This window comes from Bombina bombina, chromosome 2 (genome assembly GCF_027579735.1).
Source record: "Bombina bombina isolate aBomBom1 chromosome 2, aBomBom1.pri, whole genome shotgun sequence".
Classification (NCBI taxonomy): Eukaryota; Metazoa; Chordata; class Amphibia; order Anura; family Bombinatoridae; genus Bombina; species Bombina bombina.
The window spans coordinates 1,161,781,830-1,161,806,850 of NC_069500.1; positions in this window are offsets into that span (position 1 = coordinate 1,161,781,830).

Consider the following 25,021-nt stretch of genomic DNA (forward strand, 5'->3'; position numbering starts at 1 on the left):
TTGTTTTGTTTAAACATTTTATGAGCTACATTGGTTCAGTCTATTGTTTTAGTTCTTCTAAAAACATATTGATTTTGGTTTAGGTTAAACAATGCATTACTGGTATTATCCGGCTGTTTTTTTATGCATAAATTGTCATTTTGTCAAAAGTTAAAATCATGTGTTCAGATAACAGTAGTACATAGTTTCCAAAAGTATACAATTACACATTTAGAGCTTCATGTCCCTTTAATAGATGAAAATTAAATAATTCTTAGGATATCCTTAAATAACATATTAGATTGGAATTGCATGCTCAATCCCATTCATTACATCAACATATGGAGTAGAGAATTCATTAACACCAACATTGTCAAATCAATATATTTTTATATTAAAGGGACACTGAGCTAAAATTATTAATGTTGTCATTCAGATAGAGCATGCAATATTAATCAACATTTAAATATAATACTATAATCATATGTGAAATATTCTATTGCTAAATGTATTTTAAAATCAAGAATGTACGTTTATCTGCAGCTCAATTTTGGTTGACCAACCTGGGTTTTTATTGATGATTGGTGGATACCTTCAACAAACAATATTTATTGAATCCAATATTGCTTATCTGCCTTTAAGATTAAAATGTAGCAACATTAAAATTATAATAGGAGTCAATGTAAAATCATTTGGAACAGTTTGAACAGTGAAATCAATGATTGAAATAAAGCATGTCAGTGTCCCTTTAATAAACAATAGATTAAGTAATCCTTACATTCTTTGGATTAGACAATATTGATATATAATTCACATATTCACTGTTGGAGTTACTTTATAGATATAAGCATACTCTAACAGCACCATGATTACATATTTGTACTAATCAATTTGGTTTGGTATTGTGATCAATATGTGTTGTGTCCTAAACAAGATTACTGTACATTGCACAAATGGCTCGATGTGCCACATGTCTTTGTTTATATTTGTCAACAGCTGTTATTCAAAATGTGGTTTGTGTGTATTCTTTTAAGAACATTGATCAATGGGTATATTTAGATATGCAATAGCATCGTATGAGATGAGTTTGATGTCTAATATAGTAAGAAATTAAACATATGTTCAATACATAATTTTTGACAGAATCCCCTTGATTCAATCAAGCATTTTTTTTGCTAATGACTGCTCTATTCTTCACATTTTCAAGTTGATTATTCTTATAAATCAATACAGATGTGATTTAGTGCTATCCCAAATGTGTTCACTAATATATATCTATATCATTCATAGACAGAGTTGGTGTGGGGAGCCCAGAGGAATCCAGCACCGACACAGAGCTGCCTTTGCGGTGTTCTGGTAAGTCCATTGACTCATTTATATGTCATTGAAGGTGTATTGGTAATCAATATTATGAGCATGATTCTGATGAAGCATAACATTTGAAACAAACATATAATTTACTCCTCTGATTATATATTAATTTTATTTGAATATTGAAAGATTAAGAATTAAAACTTTCTTAGTCTACACCTTTGTTATTCAGAAGATGTATAGCATATGTTTGTTTCCATGTTCATTTTTGACAACAATCATCAAGTGATACACACATGAGAAATCTTAAATGTTCTATGTACTATGCTTTTATGATTTTAAAATTAATACAAACAATAAATTGAAAATGTGAATCATTGAGAATAACAAATCTAATGTCATTTGTATGCTCCATCAAAATGATATAAATCATAACTTTGGGTGTGTATATCTTTAATGCAACATTGATGTGTGTCTTTGAGCAACAGTAACATATGTTATAATATCTGATCTTAACGTGTACACAACATGTTATGTTTTACAGAGATTGATTTAACATGTGGGACGGAGGAGGAAGAGGCTCCCTTGAAGTCTGATGGTATGTGAAATATATCTAACATGTTTCCAACATGTTGCTTTATTGGAAATCATTTTATTGAAGACATTCAAAGTCTACAGCTTTTGCACTTTAAAAAGGAATATTATTTGTCTGTTAAAATACACTACTGCCCCCTTTATATATCATGCAGCATGAAGATATGCTTGGATTTGTTTAAATATTTGGATTTGAAATTCATGCCATCATGATGTCACATGCATATTCTAGGCCAAACCACAATAATAATTTTATAATTGTGCAGACAGTCATTGATATTCATCTGAGTGCCTATATGCATACCATATCCTAATGTCATCATTGTTTAGAAATTCAAACACACTTCGAAGTATATTGCAAACATAATCAAGTTGAAATGCATTGATTGGATTTCATGATGTATGAGATGTTAATATATTCATAATATTTATTTCAGATGGATCCTCCTCTTCTGGTCATCATTGTTTCTCCCCTGCCCAGTCCCCTGCCCAGTCCCCTGCCCAGGCCCCTGCCCAGCCCCCTGCCCAGTCCTCTGCCCAGTCCCCTGCCCAGCCCCCTGCCCAGTCTCCTGCCCAGCCCCCTGCCCCTCCACAGACCACAGACCCTCCCGGCCCTTCCCATTTTTCCTATCCTGTCCCTCCCAAAAAACGCCCCTTCGTCCCCCTTCGCCGCTCTCCCCGTCTTTTGGCCCGTACAGCTAACCCAGCTGCCCAGCCCCCCCCTGCCACTCCCCAGCTGTATGGGCTACCCCAGAGCAGCAGCCCATCCCTCCCCAACCCAATCCCATCCCTCCCCAACCCAATCCCATCCCTCCCCCCTGTCTCAACCTTCATTGTCCTGGGTGTCGGATTGTCCTTCCTAGGCACAGCTGTAAGTATCATTCAAAATCAACATTATAAGATACTTAAAGGTACACTGAATGAAATTTTTTCTCTTGTAATTCAAATAGAGCATGCAATGTTAATCAAATTTATAATTTACTACTCTTATCAATTATTCTTCATTCTCTTGCTATCTTTATTGAAACAAAGAAATGCCTTTTTTTTTTCTTTCCAAAAAAATCTGTACATCATTTCTTTATTGTTGGATGAATGTATCCATCAATCAGCAGGGTCAACCAAAGTTGATAACCAAAAATGGCCTGCCCTATAAAATTACATTCTTGCATTTAAAATATAGCTCGAGAATTCAAACATTTAAAGAATACGAGTAAATTAATAATTCTATTTAATGTCATGCTCTATCTGAATCAGTAACTAAAATATTTAGGTTTACTGTCCCTTTAATTTGATATCACTACATATACCAATCACCACTATTTAGATCCAAAAATTTATGTACAAATGTTCATACATTATCTCTTGTATAACCCAGTGGGAATGTAATTTCTTCTGGTTGCTATGTTTACACAGCTTGTCCTCAACGCCAAAATGTTTAAGGATAGGTGTGCCTACCACAGTATAACTAAAATCTTAAAATTGCTAATGTAAGTACAATGTAAATCCTTTAACAAGATTTTAGACACTCAAGTTGTAAAAGTGGATCATCAAAAACCAATTAAAGGGGACAACATGTTGGATTAAAATGTCCATTTAATGGTTTAGGTCTGTCTGAATAACATATTTCATGTGTAAATAATCAATGTCAACAAATTAATGTAAAGAATTATTTGTCTTTATGATGACAATGTATCTTTGCTTTTTATTTTGTCTGTTGTGTAATTATCATTAAGATTCTTTTTTTTCTTTATTTTAGGCTGTGACTCAACATGGCTCACGCTCGAAGGTCTAGCACGCATAGAGCAGGCCGTGTTGAGGAACGCAGCTGTCCTGAGAGGGATGGCCGACACCATGCAGGCCCAGCTACAGGTTCAGCATATGACTCTACGTCAGATGAGGCGCTGGAACTCAATGCTTGAATCTGTAGCTGGACATGCACAGGACGATGAAGGGGATGACCAGTAAGTGGAGGATCTGGAGATGCTCCAAGGGCGCAGATAAGAATCCTCCGTCCACATGTTGATGTTTTTTTTATGGTTGCCATTTGGCCTTTTTTTCTGTTTATTGTTGTGCCTGTTGCACTCTTTTACCTTGTCATATGTCTCCAATGGGGCTATGCTGGCCCTTGGCAACTCTCTTCATGGACTGTGATGCGCTCTGTTACCTTGTCATATGGCTCCAATGGGGCTATGCTGGCCCTTGGCAACTCTCTTCATGGACTGTGATGCACTGTGTTACCTTGTCATATGTCTCCAATGGGGCTATGCTGGCCCTTGGCAACTCTCTTCATGGACTGTGATGCACTGTGTTACCTTGTCATATGTCTCCAATGGGGCTATGCTGGCCCTTGGCAACTCTCTTCATGGACTGTGATGGACTGTGTTACCTTGTCATATGTCTCCAATGGGGCTATGCTGGCCCTTGGCAACTCTCTTCATGGACTGTGATGCACTGTGTTACCTTGTCATATGTCTCCAATGGGGCTATGCTGGCCTTTGGCAACTCTCTTCATGGACTGTGATGCACTGTGTTACCTTATCATATGTCTCCAATGGGGCTATGCTGGCCCTTGGCAACTCTCTTCATGGACTGTGATGCACTGTGTTACCTTGTCATATGTCTCCAATGGGGCTATGCTGGCCCTTGGCAACTCTCTTCATGGACTGTGATGCACTGTGTTACCTTGTCATATGTCTCCAATGGGGCTATGCTGGCCCTTGGCAACTCTCTTCATGGACTGTGATGCACTCTGTTACCTTTTCATATGTCTCCAATGGGGCTATGCTGGCCCTTGGCAACTCTCTTCATGGACTGTGATGCACTCTGTTACCTTGTCATATGTCTCCAATGGGGCTATGCTGGCCCTTGGCAACTCTCTTCATGGACTGTGATGCACTCTGTTACCTTGTCATATGTCTCCAATGGGGCTATGCTGGCCCTTGGCAACTCTCTTCATGGACTGTGATGCACTCTGTTACCTTTTCATTTGTCTCCAATGGGGCTATGCTGGCCCTTGGCAACTCTCTTCATGGACTGTGATGCACTGTGTTACCTTGTCATATGTCTCCAATGGGGCTATGCTGGCCCTTGGCAACTCTCTTCATGGACTGTGATGCACTCTGTTACCTTGTCATATGTCTCCAATGGGGCTATGCTGGCCCTTGGCAACTCTCTTCATGGACTGTGATGCACTCTGTTACCTTGTCATATGGCTCCAATTTTCCTGATCTTTACCAGATTATTTATAAACGTTGTTGATGTTCTCTGACATACTAATAAAAGACATGTCATTGCACGATTTTTTGTCCTCCTTATTCATGTCATTGATTGAAATCTCTAGTTTATCTGGTTGATCCTTAAAGGGACCTACCAAAAATAATGTTGTTTCCAGAATCATATATGTAATACAATTGTAAATGACTTTAAGATTAACATCTCCAATGTAATTTTATTATTTGTCTTTATATTTTTTTCTAAAAGCTTTATCATTGCATGATTATGATTAGCATAGTAATTCTTTTATATATGTATATATAGATTGTTATTTGTGTATATATATGTATATTTCAAATTTCACATCCATGTGCGTATTTATAAACTCTGCATGAATTGATGCACCTTTAACAAATGATCTGAGGATTGATACAATGATATAATCCCTGTAAAGTGTTCATTTTATTGAAATAGTATTGTCTCTGTGTATCCTCTTTTTAAAAATAAAAATCATGTCCCTTTAAGTGATGCTGAGCACAATTGTTAATGAATGGATTTCCATTTCTAAAGCGTTTTTGTCCTTTTTACATGAACAAGGACATATAATCTTATTAATAAACAATCTTATTGTAATGTTGACAGCACATGTATTTCATTTTCTATTCTATCTATTGTAAAAGTGTAACCAAATCAATCTCTGTGTGTAATGCGCATATTTTAGATGAGGAATATGTTTGTAAAAATATTTTAAACAAATACTTCTCCTCCCATATATGGCTATAGGTAGGCTGACCATATTTCAACTTGAATAAATGACACGTTTGATCAATACATGTGTCATTATTGTTATTCCAAAACAATCTAAACATATCTTAAAGCATCAATGGCATATGTATTTCTCATGTGTATCTTTTAAATGTTAAAGATATACACCATAGCTATAGTTAAAGGGACAGTCAAGTCCGAAAAGATGATTCATGATTTCGTGACATTCCTAGATAGCAATCTAGACACATACTAGTTACTAAAATATAAATACGTTTCTTATTGATATGCCAAGCTGTCAACTGAGTCCTTGTGTTGGCTGCGGTTTTTCAGCGATCTCGGATGCGCCATGTTGCTTAAGACGTCACCTGCCAGGCTGTCCAATGATTCCTTGTATATACTGACATTTTTACGCGATCAAGGATGCGCCTTTTTTTGGTTTGCATTCTTACGTGATCAAGAATGCGCCTTTTATTGGATTGCGTTCTTACGTGATCAAGGAAGCGCCATGTTAATTAAGACGTCACATGCAAAGTTAAAAAAACGTCTGATTGTATTACGTAGTCCCGCAATATTTGTTTGTGCACGTTACACACGTTTGTGAATGAGAAGACAAGTTTAAAAACATGGCAAATATGGATTGTTTGCATCATGTTACATTGTTGACCCATAGCTGATAAAGACCACCACATTCTCGTTTGCTGGATGTCTGGTTGAATAAACGAACGAAAGCAAAATGTTTTCATGCATAAGATATTTCGAGGCAAGTGCAAATCTCTATAGTCCATGTTGTTTAATATGTTTGTCAACAATATGTTCCTTTTTATGAAAAATTACTGTTGTGTTTAATGTTAAAGATATCTAATTCATAAATATACGCTATTGTGTTAGAATAAAGTAATCAATATGCATTTATCTTTATCATATGCTAAATATATGATGCCGACTTCTTCTAAATGTAATTTCGTCGTATATTTTATTAAAAGTTCATTAGACACTCACATTAAAAACCAAAATATTTTATTTGGTCTCTAGTTATATAGTCCATTGTTTAACAAATACACGTCTCATTTTGCTTCTGTTCAAATTAAACTGTAAGTAATTTTTAGACTCGTCGCCAAGCCTCAAAGTTTCATGTGAGTACCATCTCCAGCTTTCTCCTGTTTGTGTAAAGGGTCTTTTCATATGTTAATGATGGGGTATTGTCTTGTTTTACGGTTGTAATGGGGGTTCATCTATATTTTCAATAGAGATAAACCGATTTTCTTAGAAAGTGTTTAAAGCTTTGTAATATTGATATCAGTATATGTTAATCTTGTTGTTTCTAGTAGTGTCTATTACATGCAGTTCTGTGAAAAAGATAGTATACTGTCCCTTTAATGCAAATGTTGATTTTTGTATCATGTATGAATTCCACATTAGTTAATCTCCAAATATATTATTGTTAGCATATTTCCCCCCCCCCCCCCACACTCCTAAAAGGACTTTAAACCATATTCATTGTTAAAACAAATGCCTTTCTAAAAAAAAATTAACACAATAATGTCTCTTTAAGAAAATAGACTTTATTTAACACGTCAATATAAATCTGTTTTCAATATTTATTGTTTGAACAAGTACATGTAGATATACCAACAATCTGCAAATATTATATGTTAGCATATGTAATTTTGTTAAAGGGACAGTTTAGAAAACAAATAATGTTTTGCATTATTAAAAAAGTCAATTTTGTAATATCAATGATATCAAAGGTTTCTCACCAATTAATCATTTGTCTGTGTTTATTTTAATTTGCTAGCTAAACCTATGAGGTTCATGTGCTCATTTCTAAGAGCTTGAAGAGTGCATGTAATCATTATGCAATTTGACCACTAGAGGGCATTTGGATAACATTTGTATATCTAAAACCTTGAGCTCATACAGCATATTTACCATGTATTGATCATTGATGTCTAAAATGTTGTTATGTCAGAACAACAAATAAGTGGTCATTTTTCATAGGCATAGATACAAGGGTAAGCACATAAGTCACATGTATTTCTCCATGTTTTGTTGTTTCCAACTTGATAATGCGTAATACAGTGTTTTCTTTGTAATCAATAATTCTGACTGTCCCTTTAAGCTGTGTTATTGGCATTCAAACAGTAATATGCCATCATGGATAATTGTAATGGTAATTTTGTTTGCGATTCGGGAAACAGTTTGGACATCACATCACAGAAACCAATCAATATCATGAACAAGGATAGGTATGTGATGTGGTTTTCACACACTTATAACCCACACTCTGCAAACAATCTGCCTCCATGGACCCAGTCCCATAGAAGTAGATTACATACAGAGTGTGGTCCACAAGTGTATGAAAACCACATCATCACATACCTATCCATTACACATTAAATAAAAAAAAAAAACATTAAATATGAAAACAAATACTTACTTCCTCTTCTTTCCCCTCTTCCCACGGGGCTGAGGCTCTGGGAGGGTCAACTGCCGACTCCGACGAGTTCTCATTGGAGATGTTGTGGGAAGAGTGGAAGGAAGAGTACTGGGACGACCAAGGTGAGGAGGAGGAGATGGGCCGGCAGGAGGAGATGGGCCGGCAGGAGGAGATGGCCCGGCAGGAGAAGATGGGCCGGCAGGAGAAGATGGGCCGGCAGGAGGAGATGGCCCGGCAGGAGAAGATGGGCCGGCAGGAGAAGATGGGCCGGCAGGAGAAGATGGCCCGGCAGGAGAAGATGGCCCGGCAGCAGGAGGCCCAGCAGCAGGAGGCCCAGCAGCAGGAGGCCCAGCAGCAGGAGGCCCAGCAGATGGCGGCCCAGCAGCAGGAGGCCCAGCAGATGGCGGCCCAGGAGCAGGAGGCCCAGCAGATGGCGGCCCAGGAGCAGGAGGCCCAGGAGCAGGAGACAGACCAGCAGGCAGACCAGCATGCGCCTCCCGGAAGAAATTAAACATCTGTTGTTGTAGTCTAAAGGTTCTGTTTTGGGCTTCTTCTATTCGAGTAAGGAGATGTATGATTTGGGTTTGTCCTTCAATGATTTGGGTTTGTCCTTCAATGATTTTGTTTTGTCCTTCAAGAATTCTAGTTCTGCCTTCTATATTTTGTATCCGGGATTTACGCATCTGGTCAATGTATTTGCAGAACAATTGGGATGAAATCCCTGGAAATAAATGCTGTGTAGCACTCTCTGCCCAGACTGGGGTAGAGCCACTGGTACAATCTTAAAATTTAACTTTTATTTCTTACTTTAAAAATGGGTGAACATGAACAATTTAAAAGACACTCTATCTCAAATTGCTAACAACAATTCTCTCTGGCTAATTTTGTTAATTCGAGAGACCGATTAGTCTTTATATTAATATAAGTTATGTAACTGTACTGATCGGTACTCCCTTATTTGCGTAAAGTGGGGGTATTGGGAGCCCTGTAATGGATATCTGTGGCGTTTGGTTTCTCATGCCATTATTGAGGCTAGTATTAATGTTTAATTTGTTTATTTTAGCCTGGGATGGCAGGAGGGATTTCCATGCTTGGTTCACATATATATGCAGACCCTAGTTGTGAGGTTCTTGCTGTTCTTATAGTTCACTTCCCTTGGTTTGGTTAGTGTACAAATAACCCAATTTTTGTATCAATTATGCTTAAAGGATGTGTATTGTGTTTTCCACTTATATTATTTCTATATTCTGCATTTTTTCACTAGTTCATTATTCTGTTCCCCATGTGGGGTTGATCTTCTAGTGAATTTAAACAGACGTTTCACTGATAAGTTCAGTGGCAATACAGTTATAATCTCACCGCTTGAAAGTGAAGCGGTGTAGCCTGTATGTTTATATACACTGTTGGGTGATTCTTTAAGTAATAGCGTCTACATGTGCAAATTTCTTTATGTTAATAACATTTTTTGTGAGCTCCCCAGTTTGCAATGTTCCCTTTATTGTTACACTTCTTTTTATTTATTAAAAGCTAATAGCTTATTGTTAAATATGTTTCATAATACGCGTTGTGTGGTTATAAAAAGATACTCTCAATATACCATCTCACAGTACCCACAACTTGAATCCTTATTTTAGAATTCAGAGGCTGGTTATAATTTTATTCTTGTTGCTGGTAGCTAGTTGCTTTGTATTACATCTATTTTGCAACACGTATTATGCAATTATACGTCGATACTATTGGTACACAATATTACAACATTATTTCTCCTTTTGGGGACTCAGGAGCTAATTGTAGTTATCCTGTAGCTCCTGAGTCCCCAAAAGGAGAAATAATGTTGTAATATTGTGTACCAATAGTATCAACGTATAATTGCATAATACGTGTTGCAAAATAGATGTAATACAAAGCAACTAGCTACCAGCAACAAGAATAAAATTATAACCAGCCTCTGAATTCTAAAATAAGGATTCAAGTTGTGGGTACTGTGAGATGGTATATTGAGAGTATCTTTTTATAACCACACAACGCGTATTATGAAACATATTTAACAATAAGCTATTAGCTTTTAATAAATAAAAAGAAGTGTAACAATAAAGGGAACATTGCAAACTGGGGAGCTCACAAAAAATGTTATTAACATAAAGAAATTTGCACATGTAGACGCTATTACTTAAAGAATCACCCAACAGTGTATATAAACATACAGGCTACACCGCTTCACTTTCAAGCGGTGAGATTATAACTGTATTGCCACTGAACTTATCAGTGAAACGTCTGTTTAAATTCACTAGAAGATCAACCCCACATGGGGAACAGAATAATGAACTAGTGAAAAAACGCAGAATATAGAAATAATATAAGTGGAAAACACAATACACATCCTTTAAGCATAATTGATACAAAAATTGGGTTATTTGTACACTAACCAAACCAAGGGAAGTGAACTATAAGAACAGCAAGAACCTCACAACTAGGGTCTGCATATATATGTGAACCAAGCATGGAAATCCCTCCTGCTATCCCAGGCTAAAATAAACGGGGCCTCTTCGTCAAGGGGGGCCTCTTCGTCAAGAGGGGCCTCTTCCCTCCGAGGTGGAGATTCATCCCCACCACTCTCATCCCGGGGAAAAGGAGGAGCCGGTAGTTGCTGTGCTGCCTCCTCCCCAGACTCTGTATATTTGAAAAAGAAATAAATGTATATATTTGCATATTTCAAAATAAAGGTTTAAATTACTTAGCTTATGATACAATTACAAATGCAGCCTCATTAATCCACTTTGAAATCTAACAATCAATACGATTTCCGCATTTTCTAAACCGTGTTTGTGATATCTCTGGTCAATCTAAATGTTTTAGTGTTTGTTTTCAGTCTGTTTAAATGCACACCTAACCTATAGCCTAGATACTAATGTAACCGCAAAGTAATTGTGAATGCGTGTAAACAACGTAATAGCATTAATCTGATCCTTAAAAGGACATGAAACCCAATGTTTTATCTTTCATGATTTCGAAGCATACAATTATAATCAACTTTCTAATGTACTTTTCTTATCTAATTTGCTTCATTCTCTGTATATTCTTTGCTGAAAAGCATATCTAGATATGCTTAGAAGCTGCTGATTGGTAGCTGAATATAGCTGCCTCCTGTGATTGGTTCACCGTTTGCATGGCTATTTCTTCATTAAAGTATATCTAAAGAATGAATCAAATTAGGTAATATAAGTAAATTGGAATGTTGTTTAAAATTGTATTCTCTACCTTAATCATGAAAGTAAAGGTTTGCGTATAGTGTCCCTTGAAATACATTCGTATGTGAATTTATTCTTAAATGAGCTTACCGTCAGATGAGAATGGCAGGTTCCCGGTATCAATTCCTCCGATACCGACTATATCCACCTCGGAGATGCTGGGACGCAACATTTCCTCCCATCGGCAGTAATCGATTTCCAGTGCAGGGCCGCCACCGGTTCCTGCGGCATGTCGGGCCTCCAGGCTTAACTTTTTCTTAAGATCCATCTTGCAGTCCCGGTATCGATGTTTAATAGAGTCCATATCTCAGTCCCGGTATCGATGTTTAATAGAGTCCATATCTCTGCATTCCTTATCTCATGCCAGAGCTTCCTCTTCTCAGTCGGGGTGGTCTTCTGATGCTGCAGCCTCCTATACCTGGCCATATAGGCTTCTACGAGGGCCTCCTTCTCCTCCATCGAAAACCTCGCCTCCCTAGTCGCCTTGGCCTTCCCCTGTGACGATGCCCTCTGTTTCCCGGACTGTGAAGCCCTACTCTGTCCGCCACTGGGCCCAGCCACTTGTTCATCTTGAACCAAGTGTCTGGGTCCACCCACCGCTTCCACCCCCGCTTCCTGCCCCCCTTCCTGCCCCCCTTCCTGTCCTGTTGCTCTCCCCCTCCCTCTCCTCCCCCCTCTACCTCTCCCCTGCCTGCCCTCCATCTCTTCCCTAAACTAAACCCCAACTAAGCAAACAAAAAGTGAGTGTGATCAAATGAAAGGGGGTCAAAATAAAGAACTAAAAAGACCAAAATAAGTGCTGAAAGTGTGAAAGGGATATAAATAAAAGAGGGTAAGGAGTATTTAAATGAACAAAATGAAGAAGAAGACTAAAAGGAGGCTATGTAAACTAAATGTAACTAGGGGATGGTGATGGGATGGGGATGGGGTATGGGATAAGAGTAAATGGGATGAAAGGGAATGGGACTACAGGGAATGGGGTATGGAGTGTAGTATGAGAGGGTATGGGGTATGGAGTGTATGTAGTGTTATTGATAAGTGTATGTATGTATTGAATGTGTTTGCGTGTAAATGTGTTAAGTGTACAGAAAAATCACTCGCACACTCACCCAAACCAACTGTCGTTCACTAACTCACACTAGCACTAACTCTCTAACTCACACTAGCACTACCTCTCTAACTTCCACTACCACTAACTCTCTAACTCCCACTAGCACTACCTCTCTAACTCCCATTACCACTAACTCTCTAACTCCCACTACCACTAACTCTCTAACTCACACTACCACTAACTCTCTAACTCCCACTACCACTAACTCTCACTACCACAAACTGACTCACAATAATGCACAAAATCTCTAAGCTCCAATCTCCAAAAACCCACCAGCAACACAGTGAAAGAAGCCATGCTTGTGTGTTGCTTATATACCCTGTGTAAATGTTTAATGATGTAACGGTTTGCGTTGTAAATTGTGTTCAGGTGTGCTTTATTAGTAATTATTATTTGTGCAATGTGTATTAGGTGTGTGAATGTGCGCATGCTCATTTGGAGTTAGTATTTGTGGAATGTGTAGAATGCGATGATGTCATAGTGCTCGTTTTCTATAACATTGTCCAATAGTATTATGTTTAAATGTTAATTTGCGATGGTGTGGTATTAGTGAAGTGTTGTATATGTATGTTTGTCCTAATATATAGTAATATTGAATGCGATTATTTTGCTAGTGTATGTTTTTGTATTTTTTCCTTGTTGTTATTTTCCGTATATCCGCATCTTAAAGTATATGCGTATTCCCTGTATTTTATTTAAATAAAATCCCCCCGCTGTTTAGTGATTGTTGTTGTGACATTTGCGGCGTGTTATTGTTGTGCATGATGTGGTATGCGTCATATGACCGAGCTGTGCGTATTTCTCGCGAGATCAAGTGTTAGATGAAAAAAGCGTGTTTGTTTTCATTTCCATTGATCTCTATGGGAGACTGTCTAACGCGGGCAGGATTCCGCGTGTGAAATACACGCGTTAGGAGTATCATTAGATGGTTTTTTTTAAACTCTAAATACCGGAGTTAAACAATGCCGTGCGTTAGACATAAACCATGCGTAGTGTTAGCACCCCATCTACCACCAAACTCCAAATCTAGCCGTTAGTGTTTAATGTCCCTTTAAGGGTTCTGCAGTTCTTTTTAAGAGGAGAGTACCAGGGAGAGTGTGGGAATGTCCGCTACTGTTAAACCATTGCAATGAATTGAGATATCATGCAGGGACCTCAACAAATACAAAATACAAATACAAAAGCATGAGGGCAAAACTCTTATCTTTGAACAGTATGAGACATTCCAGGAGGAGTTTTAACCCTAAATAGTCTTAAATACTAATAATAGGAGAGTGATCATTTGACCTCTGTAACTTTCACACCAATAGTGATGTCGCAAATTGTTCGCCGGCGAATAGTTCCTGGCGAACATAGCATGTTTGCGTTCGCTGCGGCGGGCAAACATATGCGATGTTCGATCCGCCCCCTATTTGTCATCATTGAGTAAAACTTTGACCCTGTACCTCACAGTCAGCAGGCACATTCCAGCCAATCAGCAGCAGACCCTCCCTCCCAGACCCTCCTACCTCCTGGACAGCATCCATTTTAGATTCATTCAGAAGCTGCATTGTTAGTGAGAGGAGGGACAGGTAGCTGCTGCTAATTTAGTAGGGAAATCTATAGCTAGGCTAGTGTATTCAGTGTCCACTACAGTCCTGAAGGACTCATCTGATCTCTGCTGTGTAATCTAATTGCAGTTGCCTGCCTGCCAGCGTGTGTGTCAGGCTCACAGCGTATACTGTGCCCACTTGCCCAGTGCCACCACTCATATCTGGTGTAACAGTAGTGTAGATTTAAAAAAAAAAACAACACTTTTTTGACTGTGTTAAATAATAGCAGTCAGTTTCCTTCACACGTGTGCGTTTAAGTGCCTGCCTGCCAGGGCACAGTGTCACCCCAGTGCAACTCATATCTGGTGTAACAGTAGTGTAGATTTAAAAAAACAACACTTTTTTGACTGTGTTAAATAATAGCAGTCAGTTTCCTTCACATGTGTGCGTTTAAGTGCCTGCCTGCCAGGGCACAGTGTCACCCCAGTGCAACTCATATCTGGTGTAACAGTAGTGTAGATTTAAAAAAACAACACTTTTTTGACTGTGTTAAATAATAGCAGTCAGTTTCCTTCACATGTGTGCGTTTAAGTGCCTGCCTGCCAGGGCACAGTGTCACCCCAGTGCAACTCATATCTGATGTAACAGTAGTGTAGATTTAAAAAAAACACTTTTTTCACTGTGTTAAATAATAGCAGTCAGTTTCCTTCACACGTGTGCATTTAAGTGCCTGCCTGCCAGGGCACAGTGTCACACCAGTGCCACTCATATCTGGTGTAACAGTAGTGTACATTTAAAAAAAAACAACACTTTTGTGACTGTATTAAATAATAGCAGTCAGTTTCCTTCACACGTGTACGTTTCAGTGCCTGCCTGCCAGGGCACAGTGTCACCCCAGTGCAACTCATATCTGGTGTAACAGTAGTGTACATACCTGATGTTTTAAAGCACGTTATTCCAAACAATTTAGGAATGTTAGGTGATTTATGCCCTTTATGGATTAAAACCAGACTCTGCATCAACTATGTAATTTTCCATGGGAGTTTTGCCATAGATCCCCCTCCGGCATGCCACAGTCCAGGTATTAGTACCCTTGAAACAACTTTTCCATCACTATTGTGGCCAGAAAGAGTCCCTGTGGGTTTTAAAAATCGCCTGCCTATTGAAGTCTATGGCGGTTCGCCCGGTTCGCCCGTTCGCGAACAGTTGCGGAAGTTCGCATACGCAAAATTTTAGGTTTGCAACATCACTACACACCAATCATATGTCACTACAAGTAGCCATGAACAAAAAAACACCTGAAATTAACAAATAAGTGATATTTAATGAGACATTAAACACTTTGGCCTAGATTATGAGTTGTGCGTTAGGGTTAAAAAGCAGCGTTAAGAGGTCCTAACGCTGCTTTTTAACGCCCGCTGGTATTGCGAGTCTTGCAGGTACAGGGGTACTGCTCACTTTTTTGGCCAGACTCGGAAATACCGCAAATCCACTTACGTCAATTGCGTATCCTATATTTTCAATGGAACTTGCATAGCGCCAGTATTACGAGTCTGACCAAAAGTGAGCAGTAATAGTCAGTAGTTAAGAGTTTTACACTACAACGCCGTAGCATAAATCTCTTAACTAAAGTGCTAAAAAGTACACTAACACCCATAAACTACCTATTAACCCCTAAACCGAGCCCCCCTTACATCGCAAACACTAAAATAAATATTTTAACCCCTAATCTGCCAAACCAGATATCGCCGCCACTATAATAAATATATTAACCCCTAAACCGCTGCACTCCCGCATCGCAAACACTAGTTAAATATTATTAACCCCTAATCTGCCGTCCCTAACATCACCGCCGCCTACCTACATTTATTAACCCCTAATCTGCCGCCCCCAACGTCGCTGCCACTATATTAAATGTATTAACCCCTAAACCTAAGTCTAACCCTAACCCCCCCAACTTAAATATAATTAAAATAAATCTAAATAAAATTATTACAATTAACTAAATAATTCCTATTTAAAACTAAATACTTACCTATAAAATAAACCCTAATCTAGCTACAATATAACTGATAGTTACATTGTATCTAGCTTAGGGTTTATTTTTATTTTACAGGCAACTTTGTATTTATTTTAACTAGGTAGAATAGTTATTAAATAGTTATTAACTATTTAATAACTACCTAATTAAAATAAAGACAAATTTACCTTTAAAATAAAGCATAACCTAAGTTACACTAACACCTAATACTACACTATAATTAAATAAATTAACTAAATTAAATACAATTAATTACAATTAAATAAAATTATCACAAGTACGAAAAAACAAACACTAAATTACAGAAAATAATAAAGAAATTACAAGATTTTTAAACTAATTACACCTACTCTAATCCCCCTAACAAAATAAAAAAGCCCCCCAAAATAAAAAAGCCCTACCCTACACTAAATTACAAATAGTCCTTAAAAGGGCCTTTTGCGGGGCATTGCCCCAAAGTAATCGACTCTATAACCTGTAAAAAAAAAAGTACAAATACCCGCCCAACATTAAAATCCACCACCCACACAACCAACCCTACTCTAAAACCCACCCAATCGCCCCTTTAAAAAAACTAATACTAACCCCCTGAAGATCACCTTACCGGGAGACGTCTTCACCCAACCAGGCCAAAGTCCTCAACGAAGCCGGTAGAAGTCTTCATCCAACCGGGCAGAAGCGGTCCTCCAGACGGGCAGAAGTCTTCATCCAGACGGCATCTTCTATCTTCATCCATCCGGCGCAGATCATCCTCTTTTTTCCATGGCCGACGACTGAATGAAGGTTCCTTTAAATGACATCATCCAAAAAGGATGACGTGATAAGAATTCTATCAGCCAATCGGAATTGAAGGGACGCCATCTTGGATGACGTAATTTAAAGGAACCTTCATTCAGTCGTCGGCCTTGGAAAGAAGAGGATGCTCCGCATCGGATGTCTTGAAGATGGACCCGCTCCGCGCCGGATGGATGAAGATAGAAGATGCCGTCTGGATGAAGACTTCTGCCCGTTTGGAGGACCACTTCTGCCCCGTTGGATGAAGACTTCTGCCCGTCTGGAGGACCACTTCTGCCCGGTTGGGTGAAGAGAAGACGTCTCCCGGTAAGGTGATCTTCAACGGGTTAGTGTTAGGTATTTTTAAGGGGGGATTGGGTGGGTTTTAGAGTAGGGTTGGTTGTGTGGGTGGTGGGTTTTAATTTTGGGCGGGGGATTGTAATTTTTTTTTCAGGTAAAAGAGCTGATTACTTTGGGGCAATGCCCCCCAAAAGGCCCTTTTAAGGGCTATTTGTAATTTAGTGTAGGTTAGGGTTTTTTTATTTTTGTTAGGGGAATTAGATTAGGGGTAATTAGTTTAAAAATCTTGTAATTTGTTTATTTTCTGTAATTTAGTGGGGGGGGGTTGTACTTTAGATAATTTTATTTAATTGTAATTAATTGTATTTAATTTAGGTAATTAATTTAATTATAGTGTAGTGTTAGGTGTAATTGTAACTTAGGTTAGGTTTTATTTTACAGGTACTTTTGTATTTATTTTAGCTAGGTAGTTATGAAATAGTTAATAACTATGTAATAACTATTGCACCTAGTTAAAATAAATACAAACTTGCCTGTAAAATAAAAATAAACCCTAAGCTAGCTACAATGTAACTATTAGTTATATAACAGCTAGCTTAGGGTTTATTTTATAGGTAAACATCAGTATTTAGTTTTAAATTGGAATTATTTAGTTAATTGTAGTAATTTTATTTAGATTTATTTAAATTATATTTAAATTGGGGGGGTTTAGGGGTTAATAACTTTATTATAGAGGTGGAGACGTTTTGGGTGGCAGATTAGGGGCTCCATGTACTAAGCCGTCAATTCATCCGTCATTTTAGACGCGGCTAAACTCGTCGTTACTCGCCGCGGGCGAAATGGTGTCCGCTGTTGCTATGTACTAATAATCCCACAATAAATAGACACGTCTAGCCCGCCACGAGCAGTGGCGGAATATTGATAAATTTGACGCCTCGCTCGCCGCGACTAAGCTGATGTACTTAACTTTCAGTTGAATTGTCTGGCCAATTGTTAACACGTGACATATAAGGTGTCATGAACGTTATAGTAGTCGCGGGAATAGAATTTTGCTCCTATAAATGTACAACTTTTCTAAACAACTTTATTATTGTTCCACAATTTTTGGAGAGTAATTACAGAGCACTCTTTTTTGTGATCTTTATTTACAAATTTGATATGGCTTCATCTGGATCTGAAACCGCTTCAAAATCCAAAAATCCTCACTTTTCTCATCAGCAAAACGTTGTTTTGATTGACATGAATATTGACTCTTATGATTATTTGTTTGGATGTCGTGTCAAACAGACAAATTTTTCTAGGAGGAAGCAGATCTGGCAAAGGATCAGCGATGCTGTTAGTGCCCAGGGTCCAGGAAAAAAGGATGTCGATCAGCTGAAGAAGCGTTACAACGACATTAAACGTTTCGCCAAAGCTAAATTGGCCAGAGAAAAAAATTCGGTACGTGCTACCGGAGGTGGACCAGCATATGTGGCAGACCTCAATGATTATGAGCAGAAGCTTGTTCAGTGTCTGGGGCCAGAGATCATCACTGGCATAACGGATGATTGTGACAGTGATTTAAGAGGTAAATGTACAACATAATTGACGCAAATTTTTTTTTAAAATTATGATAGCTCATTGTCTCCAATATATATTTCTTTAAAATAACATTATCTGACTTCTTACGCTTCAGTATCTGAATCTATATAGGCCATTTAGGCCCCAAATACTGTAATCATTTATGTCGCATATATGTATAAGGGATTGTACAAGCCATTTAGGCCCCAAATACTGTAATCATTTATGTTGCATATATGTATAAGGGATTGTACAATAATAGGGTTGTTATACTGCCTTTTTTTTAAAGGTCTAACGGAAATATAGATTTGTTGATTATTAATATAGTGATCCCTAAAGATAACACCCATGTGTTTATTTACAAACCAGTATTGCATAGAAACCTTAAAGAGATAATGACAATAGAAATAATGTAATTTGAAACTATTAAAAAAATATTGATGTTGTGTCACATGGTATGTCCGACATTAATCATGAGACTAACCCCAGATCACATGCCTTCTTAAATTTCTGATCTATTGACTTCCATGTTGCGTTATTTGACTATAGAATATAATTTTTAACATCTTTCAAAATTGTTCTCCGCTTTATAAACATATACTTTTTTCAGACATAGCTATGCACATAGTTGACGCAGTCATATGACCCATCTATGTGCATCAACCAATGATCATTTACTGTGTCTGTATAGATTTGCTTTTCATCAAAGTATATAAATCCAATGAAGGCAAAAACATAATACAATTAAATATTTTTGAAAAAACATTTTCTTATGCGATTTGTAAAGGAAATTTTATTTGTTCATGTCCCTTTAAAGGGCCACTAAACCCAAAATCTTTATTTCATGATTCAGATAGAGAATAGAAATTTAAACAACATTACAAATTACTTCCATTATTTATTTGGCTTCATTTTCTAGATATTCTTAGTTGAAGAAAAAGAAATGCACATGGTGAGCCAATCACACGAGGCTTCTTTGTGCAGCAATCAAATGCTTTTCATCAAAGAATATCAAGAGAATAAAACAAATTAGATAATATAAGTAAAATATAAAGATGTTTATAACTGCATTCTCTTTCTAAATCATAAAATAAAAAAGGTGGGTGGCATGTCCCTTTAATGATTGGGCCTTCATTCACTGCTGTGATTATTATTATTAACACTTTTAACTTTCAGTTTAAACTAGAAATAAAAATAAACCTAACGACACACCAACAACACAAGCAGAGCCTGTGAGGAGTAACGAAGTGCCCACTTGTTCTACTTCATCTTCTGCGGTTTACAGACCACCCAGTGCAGCTGTTTCCAGACCTTCGGCCAGTTTTACACATGGCCAATTAATACGCTCCACATCTAATGTTACACACACAACTTCCTCGGCGGACACACTTCCTGATTTAAGGACCAGCACTCCAGAAACTGGTGTTGGCAGAGCAACTGGTAAGTACTTTACAAATGAATAATTTCAATGTTGTGTGTTTTATCTCTTTTATCTATCAATTTTTTTTTTTTTTTTTAAATGTCAAATGTCATTATTGACATATTCGAGTTCGAGATCTTTTACAGATGGAATGTAATTTGAAGGACAAATAGCAATGATCATAGATTTTCATGAAAGGGACACTGTACAAATCTTTTTAAATGAGGATTCGTGTAGAGCATGCATGCAATTGTAAGCAACTTTCTAATGGGTTTAAATGTTATCATTATTTTCTTTTTGAGAATTGATCATAGTATTACATTAGAAAGTTGATTTTAATGCCATGCTATATATCTTATTCTCAAAAATATTATTTTTGGTTCAGTGTCCAGTTAATTGCAAAGTACATTTCCATTAATAATTTTCCAAATAGAAATTTCACTGAATGTAATAGCGTTTGAATATATGGTTACATTGACTAAAAAATCATTTTTATTTTATTTATTTTTTTTATAGGTGATTTGGAACGTCTTTTCCAGCGATTGACTGGACATTCATCTCCATTATTTGATGGTATGTATCACATATGTATATATATATATATATATAATATAACTTAAATTGGTGTATGACTGTTGTATCTGCTCTCTCCTTCTATTCTATTTCTGCAAGTGTTTTTAGAACATTTTATTTTTATTTACTAACAATTTGTTATGTCTTGATCTAGAAGAAGAAAACTCATCAAGGGAGATCACTATCAATCTCATGCCGATAGTGGAAAATACCATTCAAGATGAACCACCAGGAGGGCATGATGGAAGCGAGACTCCTGATATTCTTGAAGATTGTGGAGATGCGCAACCAGATGAAATTCACACACCGGAAAACCTTGAGGAACCTGTTGAAACACAGGCACCACCAATTGCACTGCAAACAGGTGGTCTAAATATTGACAATACACCGGCAGAAGGACTATTGGCCGATGTTGGATTGATGGAAATGTTGACACTTGCAAGGCAATACAGAGAGGACCACAGAGAAATGCAAAATATTATAAACACTAATATTGACCGCTGGGCTGCTCTGTCAGAAAAAAATGTTGAACTAGAAATGCAAAGGAATGAGATTGAAATGCAGAAATTACAGCTGCAAAGAGAAATGTTCCAGTGGCAGAGGCGGATGGATGAAGAGAAAAACCAGCAAATTAACAGAGCTTTAACCATCAGTGAAATGACATTACAATCTCTGTTGGCTATTGTCAGTGAAAGGGAGGGTACAACAGACCCAAAGAGGCCACGTCTGGAGTGAACATTTAATTTATTATTTATAACACTATATTAGTCAGTGTTAATTTTTTTTTCATCGATATATTGTTTAATAAGTTAGTTTTTGTGTTCTTTAAGTTTAAAGTGTTATTATTTAATAAAGACAAAAAATTTTATGCCCAAAAAAAAGGTTTATTTACATAAATTCAAAATCACTTTTGATTCTTCACCACAAAAGTTTTTCTCAGTTATTAATTGTCATTCTTCTGACAATCATCATGACAAAACAAAAAATGAAATCAAATAATATATTTACGGTATAAAAAATCTACTTGCTCCATTAACATTCCCAAAGTTGCCCTAATTTTAGAAATTTTTTGTTTAACATGATCTTCAAGACAACTCTGAGTACTTTTGTCTTCAGTTTCAATAGTTGATGTTGAAGATAAATCTGTAGAAAAATAAATGCAAAACAAATTTTAATTCCATTTTAATATACATATGCAATGTATCATATGGATTTTCATCACAAATATTACCTCCTGATGTGCTGTTATCTATGTTATCTACTATATTGGCTTCTACACTTATGTCCACTCCTTTAAAGCTTTCATCTGAGCCAACTCCTATTTGAAATATACAATATGTATTAGTTAAAACTTTGATTTTCTTAGATTTAAGATTACTGAGTATGAAACATACCTTTATCTACCATCATTGTTGGTAAAACTTCTATCCTTGGTTGAGTATCATCTGAACTCAAGGCTTCAAATATTGGCACACTATCAGGATTTTGAAATTCTTCCATTTCCATACTATTTTCCATGTCTTCCATGGTAATATCTATGAACGTAATTACAAAGATAAAGATAGAAAACTATTAAATCAAAAACCTAGTATATATTATTTAAAACTTAAATAATAAGTCATTAAAAGGGACATTGAACCCAATTTTTAACTTTCATGATTCAGATAGTGCATGCAATTTAAATAAACTTTCTATTTTACTTCATTTTTTTTGTATCTTTATTTGAAAAGCAAGAATGTCAGTTTAGATGCCAGCCCATTTTTGGTGAACCAACTGTGTTGTACTTGCTAATTGGACAGAACCAATAAAAAAGTGCTCTCCATGGTGCTCAACAAAAAATTGGCTGGCTCCTTAGCTTAGATGCCTTCTTTTTCAAATAAAGATAGCAAGATAATGAGTAAAAAATGATAATAGAAGTAAATTAGCAACTTGATTAACATTGCATGCTAAAACTTTTTAAGCCAAAACCTAAAATATATGATTTAAAAGTTAAATAATAAGTCATTACCTGTCTGTGTCTTTTTATGAAAAATTTCATGTGGATTTGGATATAATTCAATATCCAATAGTGTTATTGGCAAAGGTGGAGAAAGAGCTTCACTTCTGGGTGTTTGCACCAACATTGACCTTAGGTAGCGTAGTGGGTGTTCACACTTCATTCTCCTACTTCTCATATCTATAAACATATATATAAAAAAAACTTTGAATACAATTTTTTTTTTAATTATTCCAAGTAATTTTTTATTTTCCAAACATTCAGTTCTGCATGCTTACTTTTCAAACATGTTTCAATGGTATATAGTAATATATTTATATTTTATTCTACTAACTCAGTTCTGCATGCTTACTTTTAGAAGATGTTTCAATGGTATATACTAATATAGTTATATTTCACTCTACTAACTCATTTTTGTATGCTAACTTTTCTAATCTTTTAAGTGTATATAGTAATATAGTTAAATTTTAATCTACTAACTCAGTTCTGCATGCTTACTTTTGTAACTTTTTGCAATTGTATATACTAATATAGTTAAAGTAACACTCAGAAAATAATATTGTCCTTGATTCGTCAATGATGATGCAGTTCAAAAATAACAACCTTATTTTATATTATAAAAAATTATTTAATATATAATTTTTGAACTTACATGTCCTTATCAATCTTCAAATCGATTTATAGTACTTTGGTTCTCTTCTCTTCAAATCACTATATTTTCTAAGACACTGTCGTCTTGTTCTTTTAATTTTTGAAATACGATGCATTCTTCTCAGCATCTCGTATATAATTTTGTCTCTGCATTCCTGTCTCACTCCCCTCACACCACCAATCCGTTTAGGGAAATATTTATCCATGGCATAAACTAATATCACCAATTCTCCAGCACCAAAAGGTTCAGGACGCGACATGTTTGACGATGACGTGATTAATCGTTATATCAATCATTAGCGCATTGATCTAGATATGTATCCCCAAAAAAAAAAAATATATAATGTATATGTAGATTAATGTATTTTATGAAGGTTTGTAAATATCGATGTTTATAGTTATTACAAATGATATTTTGTTTCTATACATTTTCTTTGTTTCAGATGTGTTGATATGTATTAAAATTTACTTTGGTTTACAATTGTTATTTTGTTTCTAAACATTTTCTTTGTTTCAGATGTGTTTATATGTATTAAAATTTAATTTGGTTTACAATTGTTAATATATAATGTTTAAAGATTGTAATTTTGTAATAAAATAATTTATTTGCCATTATTTTCTATATGCCACTATTCTTTTAACAAATCTTGAATGGAAAAATATATTATTAAGGATAAGAAAATAAGTGTTAAGAGTAAGCCCTTAAGGTATTTATTTGAATATGGGACAACCTAGTAGCTGTTAAAAATTGAGGTTAGAATAAAACAAAGCAAATTAGCAAGTCTTTTTTAACTCAAAAATCCTATCTGATAACATAAAGCACTTTGGAATATACTGTCGCTTGTTACAGCTACAATTCAATGACACAATACAATGAATTAGCATCAGCTATGGAGGGATTACATTACACTAATCACATTATGTAAAAGAGTGAGAGCAGCTGTAGACACTAGTGTGATGTCACAAAGACAATGTATTACCTATAATAAATTATCTGTAAATAACTTTGATCATAAACTTTATTTATTTGAAACCTTTGATAATTGAAGAGCAACAACTGTTTATCATGAGTGATTTTTAATAACCTTAATTCTTAAAAAAAAAATGGAGACAAGTTAATAAAGAAAGTTTTTTATTGATCAACTGAAACTTTAATCTTCAAAATATTGTTCTGAAACCATGTCCCTTGTTGCATTTCCACGCCTATTAGCTTGTTCTACACATATTTCTTCTGGTAAATCATCAGCATCTATTGGATCTTCATCTTCTAATGGACAGCCTCTTTTAATTGCTATATTGTGCAGTATGCAGCAAACCAATATAATTTTTGCAACTTTCTCTGGTGCATACTGCATAGCACCACCAGAACGATCAAGACATCGAAACCGCATTTTCAAAAGACCGAAAGTCCTCTCAATAACCCCCCTGGTAGATCGGTGAGCTTCATTGAAACGTACTTGACTTCTGGTCTGTGGGTTGTTATAGGGAGTCAACATCCATTCTGTACATGAGT